Raw genomic sequence first — 10,453 nt, 5'->3', positions numbered from 1 at the left:
GGCCCTATTCTGAACTTTTTAGAAATATCAATTCATGAGTTTCGCCCCGGGATCCCAGCAGCCGCTGTGCAAGTGGAGGGGGGTGGCCGACTGGGCTGCCTGGCTTTGCTGGGCGGGGAGGCAGGCAGTTTCCTCCTGCAGGAGAGGAAGGTGCTGATGTGTCTATCCTCTGACCCAAGTGCATCAAATAAGCACAAATGTTTCTGTTCTTGCCGGTAGAAAGGGCCCCTTTAAAAACACTTGCTGTTTCATTCACCCTGGGCGATGTTGCTATGAAGCATCTTTCTTATGCAGTGTCTGTAACATTCGGTAAACTGTATTTCGGAGGGGAGGGGAGGGCATGGAGACAAAGAAATAGTAACTACAGTAGAAAACCAATGTCTCTCACCTGACAAGCAATTTTATTGGAGGTTGGATCACACAGTGCGGGAGAAGTGGGAATAGCGTAGACACAATAATTTTCTTATTAGCACAGAGTAAATCTTTAGCACTAGTCAGACGGGGCCTACACACTAGCTTTTAAATTAGCTGTGTTTTAAATAGCATGGTTTAAAAATACACAACAATAAATCTGGAGGCCATTGTAAATCAAGGTCGCACATTACCGAACCTTGCGTCTTCTTTGTGAAATGCATGATTCATCTTTCCGTTGCCAGGAAAATGATTCTTCCTGTTTGGGGGATGGCGTGTGGGTCCCAGAGGCCCCTCACTTTGGGGACTCACTTTTAGGCCCTGCATTCACGGGGCCATTTTTACCGGATTTCGAGGGAGAACAGCTACCCCGAGACACAACTCGTTCTCCTGCCTTCTCTCCGGTCCACCGGCACGAGCAGATTTTCGCCGTGATCAAGGCATTTTTCTGATCACAGACTCTGTACCGCCTCTAGAATTTTGTCAAGTTGAACCCCAACAACTCGAGAGGAAACATCTCCGGCGTCTACTGGGGGAGGGGAAAGAAGACGGCCTATCTGTGGTTGGTGCAGGCCAGTAGTTCCATCAGACTTTAACCTGGAAAATGAAGCAAGTCTCATATCTCACTGGTCAACTGGTTTTCCCAAGAAAATAAATAGAAAACAAATTCTTTTATTCGGGTAAATTGTATATTCAATACTGGCATTACGGGAATGCTTTCGTCTTCAACGAGTGAGCGTTCACTTGTACTTTATAGAGCAGCTGGTTGGGAATATTGTAGAACTTTTTACAGCCTTTATTGATCTGTTTCTGGCATATGAATCCCTAGACAGGAACTGTCTCTGGGCGAGATTTTATGACCTTAGTATAGATCCAAAGCTTTTAATGCACCTTTTGCCTTTATCATAATGTCACTGAGAAAATCGGAGTGGGCTGGATTGGCCTTCTGACATAAAAGTCCATGTTTAATTATGTGGCGATGGCTCTGTTTTACACAGCCCCCACGTGTAAAGATTTTAGAAACCTTCCTAGCCTATGTGGTCACGTGGCCTCTGAAATTAAATAAACAGGAGACGCTCTTCTGGGTTGATGACGTAGAGCTACCGTTGTGTCCCCAGCAAGCCTCGGGAAACAACTGAATCCATTGTGTTGGGTATTGTTAAGAGAAACAGCAAAATATCCAGCCAACATCAAAACAGTCATTCTTATCAAACTAACTCTGGCATCTGATTGGATAATACTGTTTAAACAAGTTTACCGAACAGACTAGCTCATTTGGTCATTTGGTGGACCCACCGGTACACCTTTCCAGAAGACTTACTGAGTTCTTTTATGACAGAAGAGACGTCCTTAAAATATTCTTTAACAAAGCCTTAAATGCGGTAGGAAATACAAGGCTGAATGCTGGGCTCCATTCTGTTGCTCGGTGACCGTCACCTGGCACTCCACTTAACGGGATGGAATGATGGCACCGTTCTTGGTACTTGTTGGATATTTAAAGAAACCTCCAGTCGCTTTTTTGAAAAATAGTTTGGTAGCTCAACAATCCTACTCCATGGGAAGTAGGCTGAGCTTCCATGGCTGTGCTTCACGAGGACAGCAACATAAATCAGGGCTTTTAACATTTACAGCCCAACCTTGGTCTTGCTGTCTGAATACCGATACTTGGTTTGCTGGCATCTAAAACACACGAATCTCGGGGCAGTTGGGTGGCTCAGTCGGTTGAGCGCTGGGCTTAGGTCACGATCTCACGGTTGGTTGGTTTGGGTCCCGTGTCCGGCTCTGTGCTGACAGCTTGGAGCCCGGAGCCCAAGCTCCGATTCTGTGTCTCCCTCTCTTTCTGCCCCTCCCCCGCTCACGCTCTGTCCATCCCTCTCTCAAAGGGAAATATTAAAAAAAAAAAAACCCGAAAAACACATATATATGTGCATACATAACACGTGTGTTGATGTGTCTACAAACACACTGTACTTTTTTCATTTTTTATTTTCATTTATTTATTAGAGAAAGAGAGAGAGAGAGAGAAAGGTGAGGGGAAGAGGACGAGAAAGAGAGAATCCCAAGCAGGCTCCACGCTCGGCCAACACAGGGCCTGATCCCATGACCCTGGGACCATGACCTGAGCCAAAATCAAGAGTCAGTCGCTCAATCGACTGAGCCACCCAGGCGCCCCACACTGTGTGCATTTTTAATTGAACTGGGACCATAGGTACATATGGCTTTTTCCTTCCCTTTTTCCTGTTTCTCTTCCTCTTTCTCCTTCCTATTTCTGGTTTCCTGGAAATGTCCAATCCTTCTCTGTTGACCCTCAAGCTAGGAAAAAGGCGACAGACAGTGTGTTGAGAGAGGGCTTTGTATCTCTGTTGGGGCTCATCCTTGTCAGGCTTCGCTTCAGGGTGGGCGGGCGGGGGATCCAGTGGTGGCAGAAGGGTTTGCTGGTTGCTTTGGAAACATTTCATTTCTCTAGAGAAGAGCCCTCATTAGGAGCCAGGTCCCCGCGCTGTGCATGACAGGGTGTGGGGGTGACGCCATCATACTCCCATCCGAAGGCAGCGTTTCTGAGCTCTGAACCTCTCCCCGGTCCTGTGCCTGAACAGTATACCACCCTTTCCGCTTCTAGTTCCTTGTGTTATTTATTTATGAAAAAAAAAATTTTTTTTCAGGATTTCTTTCCGGCACTAAATCCTGGCCTTTGTTTTTCTTAGAGATTTACTGCTGCCCATAATCTGACATAATGTCAAGGGAAAAAAAAAAAATATATATATATATATAAAATGGAAGGAGGGCCTTTAATGACCTGGTTTGAAGTACCCCCAAACTTTACTTCTCTTTTCTTTTTTATTCTCAGGAGAGACAATTCATTCGTTGACTCATTATTGACTACTCAGTATTCCAGGTTGAACTGTGTCCCCCGAAAGGCTGTGTTGAAGTCTTAAACCGAGCATCTGTGATTGGAAATAGGGTCTCCCCATGTCATCAAGTTAAGATGAGGTCATCCTCAGTGGGGATGGGCCTTGATCCAATATGACTGGTGTCCTTGTGAGGACAGACAGATGCAGACCCACGGGAAGACGGCCCCATGAAGACGGAGTTTACAGGTGAGGGGACGCCAAGGGGCATCCGTATCCTCCTGGAGCTACTGGAGAGATGTGGGAGTTTCTTTTCTAGAGTCTTCCGAGGGAGCGCAGCCCTACTGAAATTTTTATTTCAGACTTCTGGCCGCCAGAACCGTGAGAGAATGTGTTTCTACTGTTCTAAGCCCCGCCCCCCCCCCCATGCAGTACTTTGTCCTGGCAGCCCCAGGACACTCACACCTCCTGTGCGCCAGTAGGGATGGAGGTCCAACGGGGGACAGACCTGACTTCCCTGTGTGTCACCGTGCAGATTCCACCCCCCCCCCACCTTAGCACTGTGCCCGGGGCCCCAGCTCCAGGCTCCGCTTGGGGTGGGTGATGTGGGGCAACCAGGGAGTGGGGGGGGGGGGTGCTTGACCGAGCCGCCCTAAGCGGAGGGTCAGTGGCTGTCGTCCTCTCTCACATCCCTGTCCCCCTGTCCCCCGGGCTGGGTCACTGCCCTCAGGTGCTGCCTCACCCCAGGCTTCCCTACCTCCTTCCCAGTCTTGGGAAATGGCCCTTTTACTAAACTCTCCTCAAAGAACCCAGTTCAAGGTTCCCTTTTGTTTCCTGCTTGGGCTCTGACTCATCCTCCCGCCCTTATGGAATTCACCTTTTAGGGAAGAGATGAAAATCAAGATAAATAAAGTACATTGTATGTCAGTGACAAGCCCTGGGGCAAAAATCAAAGCGTTGAAGGGGCAGCACCCCCCCCCCCCGGCCCCCCCCCCCCCCCGTGACTTTTACCCTGCGGGCCTCCCGAGAAGATGTTTGGTCTTGACCCTTCTCTCTCTTCCACATCTCCCTGAAGGAAGTGCTGCCTCAGGAACTTCGGTCTGGGAAAGGCCTGCGTGTTGGAGAGAGGCCAGGAGGCTGGAGGGGCTGCATGGAATGAGCAGAAGTTGAGGCCAGTGAGATACGGTGGTTCTACCACATTCTTTCTGAGGTCGCCAAGTATTGCATTCTAAGGTTGTATCATGTATGTGTTTTTAAAAATGTTTCTTTACTTCTGAGAGAGAGAAGGCAAGCGAGTGCAGGCGGGGAAGGGACAGAGAGGGGAGACAGAGGGTGGGCTCTGTGTTGACAGCAGAGAGCCCGACGCGGGGCTCGAACCCACGAACCGCGAGATCATGACCTGAGCCCGAGTCGGAGGCTTAACCGACTGAGCCACCCAGGCACCCCATATCGTGTATGTTTGTAACTGGCCCTCTGTCCCGCGTGTAGTGGCTTCCGTGAGGGTTCTGGCCACCTCCCTCCTCACTCGCTGGCCACACTTCTGCCATCGGTAAGAAACGCTGGGCTTATCCCTGAGGTCAGTGTCTCCGCGGCTCAGTCTCTCCAAACCCTATGATATAAACCCGTCATGAGGAGTCCTCAGTTGGTTTACTGCAAGGCCTTTTTGAGCCATAGGTTAATATATTAATGAAGACTGTGGCTGTTACCCCGCATTAAATAATGGCTGTGAATGATCGGAAGAAAAACATCTCCGTTGTCCTGCAGAGTGCCAGATGGATTACTCTGCCAAGAGGACTCAAAAATATTACAACCTTTTATTCCTCTGCAGCCCGGACGCGTGCGGATTCATTTCTACGCTATTGCAAAAAAACGCCTCACGACGATTCTGAGCGAAAAACACATTAAATCATCCCGTTAATTATATCGAAACGGCACACTGAGATTTCGTTGCTAATCTAGTTTAAACTTGGCATCTCCAACTCATCCAATATTTTATTTCTATTCAGGTCATATTAGTCAGTTGGGCAAAAGCAGCCATGTTTATTTATCTTATTAGTTTATTTTGGTCAAGTAGCAAATTATGACGGAATTATAATAATTCCTCTATTTATATCTCTCTCTCACAATTACACACAGACTTGACATTTGACATGTGGTCTCACTGCGGTAGAAATATTAACACGTCCACAGTGTCCCCGCTGCTTTCCCAGAGGAGCGTAAGTGGCCCCCAATATTCTGGGTTCTGTGTTTTTCCCTGATTCCTCCCGTTTAGTGTTTTATTTGTGGTATTATGTCCACGTGCAAATAGGTACAAAGGGCCACATATAGTATGACGATGCGCTGTCTAGCTGAACACACAGGTGCGGGCGGGTGCCAGGGCTCTAGTCACAGCTGGCGGACTTCACCTGGCTGGTCCAGGGAGGGCAGCAGGGGTCCAGGCTCCCGGAGCCCCAGGGATGTTTCCTCCTCTCCAGGATTTTCCGGGATGGCGGGGGGGTAGGGGGGGTGGGGGAGGTGTCAGTCTCATTAACTCAGGAGATGTTTCGTAGTTGGGGTTCAGAACCTCGGTTCCAGCAGAAGACCGACAGGAATCTGCGTGAGGGCACCCGCGGTACTGTTGTCTCATCACGGCTGCCTGAGCCGGAGGGTGGAGGGCAAGGCCCGTCCCCCACTCAGGAGGTGGAAGGGGACCCCTGACTGCAGTAGAACCTTCCGGTGGGAACGACTGAGCGTGCTTCCTGTGGTCACGCTTCTCTCTTCCACAGCACAATGCCAGGTGACAGGTGGCAGTGACTGTCCCAGACTCGGCAGAGCCGGGATCCCCAGGGGAGAGGCGGGGCCAGAGGCAGGACCTGAGACAGAGGCAGGCGAGGGCCCAGGGTGGTCAGGGGCACGTGGGTCCTACCTGTGGGAAACAGCTCACACTGTAGGGCCCAAGCTGCCAAGTCGTGGGTATGGGGAGCCCAGGCCTCACGGAAGTCGCAGAAGGAGTGGGGGCAAGCAAGAGGCGTGCGCGGGGCCCAGAAACACGGGGCTGAGACCACTCCAGCCTTACCAGGGTCCCCTCCAGGCTGCCTCTCGGGGGAAGAGTCCGGACATGCCAGTCTGTAATCTGAGGGGGCGGGCAGGGAGGCCACATGGCGGGGAGCGGACCCTCGTCACAAGACCACGGTGAGTGGGCTCTGGGCTTCAGGGCTGCTTCTCTGCTGTCCGTTTTCTGTTAGCGTCCCCTGTCTGGGCTTCTAGTCCCCCATGTGTCACGACGTCTCTGCTGCTTGACCACCAGCTTAGCAGAACCCACTGTGCTTTCTGATGGTAGCCCATACTCCTCAGAGCCACCGAGAAGGTCACTGCTCCTGCTCCTGCAAAAGAGGAGATTACGAGCCACTTTCCATGCTGGCTTATTAGGCAACGGTTTTTAAAATCACAGCTGCAAACAGAGGTAGTCGTCATTATGCAAGGCACCTTCTTTGTAATCACTTAAGATTTTATGCATTTGCAGGTCTGACTATTGCTAAATCAAGGGAGAAATAAGCAAGAAGAATTTTTCTGTACGCACATGTAAGTGCTCATACATTTTAAATCCTGTTCCGTCAAGCGTTGAGTCCTAGTGATACAGTGCTAATAATGCAGATTTCAACGTGCTTTCCCCAAATTTGGTATTAGCCTGCTATGTTGCAGCTCAGTCAATTTCTTCGCATAAGCATTCAGGGAGCGTTTTACTACGCGGCCGCCCATTTTCCCATTTCAAGCTAAGCATCCAAAGCCTGATTGCATTTGGCAACTTTGATTTCCCCGCTCTTACATATCACGGTCCTGAGTATCAAATGGTGTTACCATTTCTGTTTCGATCATCAAAGATGATTTAGGAAAATCACAAGGAAAAGGCAGTCCTGTTGTACCTGTTCCTCCCGTCGTCTTCCTTGCTGACGCTCCTTCATCGTTGCCGTAACGTCCGGAGGACTTCTTTAGCTGTTCTTGAGGAGTAGGTCCGGAAGTGACCAAGTGTTTTAGTTTTTCTTCTTTTGAGAACGTCTCTAGTTCCCTTTCACTCCTCAAAGATAGCTTCACGGAGGATATAGGATTTGTGGCCGACAGCTCTCTTCTTCTAGCATCTGGACCGTGTCATGCTGCTTCCTTCTGGCCTCGGGTTTCAGATGAGAAATGCGCCAGCATTCGAACTGGTGTTCCTGTATTGGTACTTTGTGATCTCTCTCTGGCTGCTTTCAACAGTTTTTCTTGGTCTTTAGTTTCCTGATGATGCACCTTGGATGAGGGTTTTTTTGGGGGGGGGGGGTCCTATCCTAAGGTAAACTGTACTTGCATCTGTAGGTTTATGCATTTTCTCAAATTTTGCAAGCTTCTAGCCAGTGTTGCTTTGAATTCGCTTTCAGCTACCCCCTCTTTCCCTTCCCTTCTGGGACTCTGATGACATGAATGTTGGATGTCTTGTTATGGTCCCACAATCCCTGAAACTGTGTGGGTTTCTATTTTCTCTTTGTTGTTGAGATGGGGTAAATTCTGCTGATCTGCCCTCAAGTTTGCTGATTCTATCTTTTGTCGTTTCTACTGCACTAGGAACCTGTCCCGTGAGTTTTCTATTTCGGTTACTGTGTTTTTTCAGTTCTATTGTCATCCTTTACTTACTACAAATCCTTTTCAGGTAAAAACCACCCCACAGCATTTATTGTCATCGGGTAATAACATAAAGGTAATCAAAACAATCTGAACAAATGTTTTGGAACTATCTTCCCAAAGAAGGGCATCTAAAAAAAACAAACTACATGGCCTCCTCAAGAATTTCTCACGTCACTGATCATTTCTAGTTGGAGAGACTTTGGAGCAGGGTAATATTATCCCTGTTTAGCGTGATTTGACCCAGCTGTTTTCTTGACTTTTAGAACGAATCTCTTCTGCATCATCTGGGGTCATGTTCTCGACAAAACCTAGGATACCTGGGAGCGTGGGTGGCTCAGTCAGTTAAGCATCTGACTCTTGATCTCAGCTCAGGTCCTGATCTCACAGTTTGTGAGTTTGAGGCCCACGTCGGGCTCCGTGCTGTCAGTGCAGAGGCTGCTTGAGACTCTCTCTCTCTCCCTCTTTCTCTGCCCCTCCTTTGCTTGTGCTCTCTCTTTAAAAAAAAAACAAAAACATTAGAAAATAAAAAAGAATACATTAAAAATAATAATTTTCAGAGATTTTGAGGAGCTATTTTGCTCTACTTCCTGTCTGGTCCCGACGGGGCTCCCACAGGTTCCTGCTGGTGCTTCCTGAGCGGGTGGAGGGAACTTCCCCAGGCCAAGCCGCCTGGTGCCGTTAGAGGCCTAGAATGATCCTGGGGCCAGATGGTGGGTTCCTCCTTGCTCAAGCCCTGGGCCACCCTCTCTCTCTGGCTGGGGGAGGGCGTATGTCCCCTGGCCTCTTCTTGTCAGTGGGTCAGCACTCTGCTGGTGCTGCTGGGTCACCTGCTTTCGGTGGTGGGCAGGACTCCTGTTTGATGTGGGGGAGGGGTGAGCCTACCCGGGCCACCTTCTGTTCAAGGTGGTGGGTCGGGGGACGCCTGGCGGGGGCTGGAGGTGGAAAGATGTCCCATTGCTCTGGGTCCTTGGGTCCCCCCTCCCCTTTCCACCTTTCAGAGTCTCCACCTTGGGTCTCTCTAACCTCATCTGCTCAACCTATTTTAATTCTCTATCTAGCGCTCATCAGTCATTACCTAATATTTTCATTAATTGATTAAAATCATTAATTACGTTTGTGTCTCTCCTAAAGTGCACGCATTGGACAGCTGAGGCCTGTAAGTAACTCTCCGTGTTTATGTATGTGAGGGTTTATTGACAAAGTCCGTGTAAGTAATCTCAGTTCCTCGAATAGTGCTGAGCCCAGAGGACTTCTACACTTGTGCTCGAAGGAATGGAAGCCAAGAGGCCCGCAGGACGCTTCCTGGCCCAAGCCAGGTCCCGCTCGCCCCCCATAGCGCGTGGAGGCCACTATCAACATCCCAGGCCCAGGCGGCCAGCGTGAGCTTGAGCCTCCTTTCCCTTGCGATCGTTAACACAGGAAGAACATCCTGTTTTGACTACGTAAAATGCAACCGAGTAGAGTAGAGCCGGGTGTGGGCGTGTCTGCGAGATTCACCCCTGCCTCAGCTTGGAGGTGCAGAACCAGGGCGAGTCTGGGCTGCTGGCCGCGTTCACGCTGACGGCTGCCGTCATCTCGCTGGATCCCTTGGGCTTCGGGGAAGCAGGAAGAAGCTCTCTGCCACGTCCCCATGGCACTCCAACGAACCGATTCCTGTCCCTCCCCCGTGGCTGATGACCTGGCCGAGCAGTAGCACAGTTGTGAGAGCTGCTAATCTAATGATTTTCTCGATCTGCTTTCGGGAAGAGGAAAACCAAGCTGAATAAACCGTTGCCAGCCGGCAGGGGCCCTGCACCTCCTCCGGGGTGTCCTTGAACAATACCGAATTCCTGTTTTAGCCTGTGTGCCTAGCACAAGCCTATTTATTCTTGCCAATGAGACGGAAGTAGAAGATCGGGATTTTTACAGTGTCTGACATTATGCGTTATAAGCCAACCAGTCTAAGTATTTACAGAGATCAAGGATATTCACCGCCTCTGCCTGCCACACGCCAGTCTACTATTTAATATTGTAACACGCCTAAAACGGATTAGCCACATTTGAAATTAATTAAAAGAGAACGTTCACGATTTCAGAATAAAGCTTATCCCTGCTAATTTTGAAAATTAATCTGATTTATTCCCCTTGGATTTCTAATGCTTCCGAAACCAATCTTTCAGGAAAAGGATAGCGTATGGTTGGTTCCTTTTCAGTGACCTGACTACAGAAAGGGATTGTGTGACTTTCACAAATAATTCCTTATTTAATGCTACATGTTTACTTGCATGCTTTTTCTTATGAATGGTATTCAGATAACAGATTAAATCCCACTCCCAGGCGCAGGCCAGGAGCTAAGCAAGACAGAGATCACTGGAAGAGGAACTGAGTGCAGCCTGAGGGGAATTAGCCTCCTCGGCTGTATTAATAAAGGCTGCTGACTCAGGAGCTTGGGCATTAGAACTGGGTCCGGAGATAAATCGCAGCATCCCAGTCTCCCCTGGGATCTTCAAGACCCACACGCGCGCACACACATGCACACGCATGCACGCGCACTTACCCAAAGGCAGCAGGCTGGG

General features: G+C 49.4%; 1 long non-coding RNA gene across 1 annotated transcript; it reads right to left on the bottom strand.

Moving 5' to 3' along the window:
- Positions 1 to 378: 378 nt before the first annotated feature.
- LOC125930338 (uncharacterized) lies at positions 379 to 2,360 on the bottom strand. Its single transcript, XR_007460159.1, has 2 exons — positions 1,733 to 2,360; positions 379 to 1,008 (listed from the first exon to the last, which is right to left on the bottom strand). It is a non-coding gene; the product is annotated as an uncharacterized LOC125930338 (long non-coding RNA).
- Between the last annotated feature and the right edge of the window lie 8,093 nt (positions 2,361 to 10,453).

Source organism: Panthera uncia, chromosome A2 (genome assembly GCF_023721935.1).
Source record: "Panthera uncia isolate 11264 chromosome A2, Puncia_PCG_1.0, whole genome shotgun sequence".
Classification (NCBI taxonomy): domain Eukaryota; kingdom Metazoa; phylum Chordata; class Mammalia; order Carnivora; family Felidae; genus Panthera; species Panthera uncia.
This window is presented reverse-complemented; position numbering and strand designations above follow the sequence as displayed.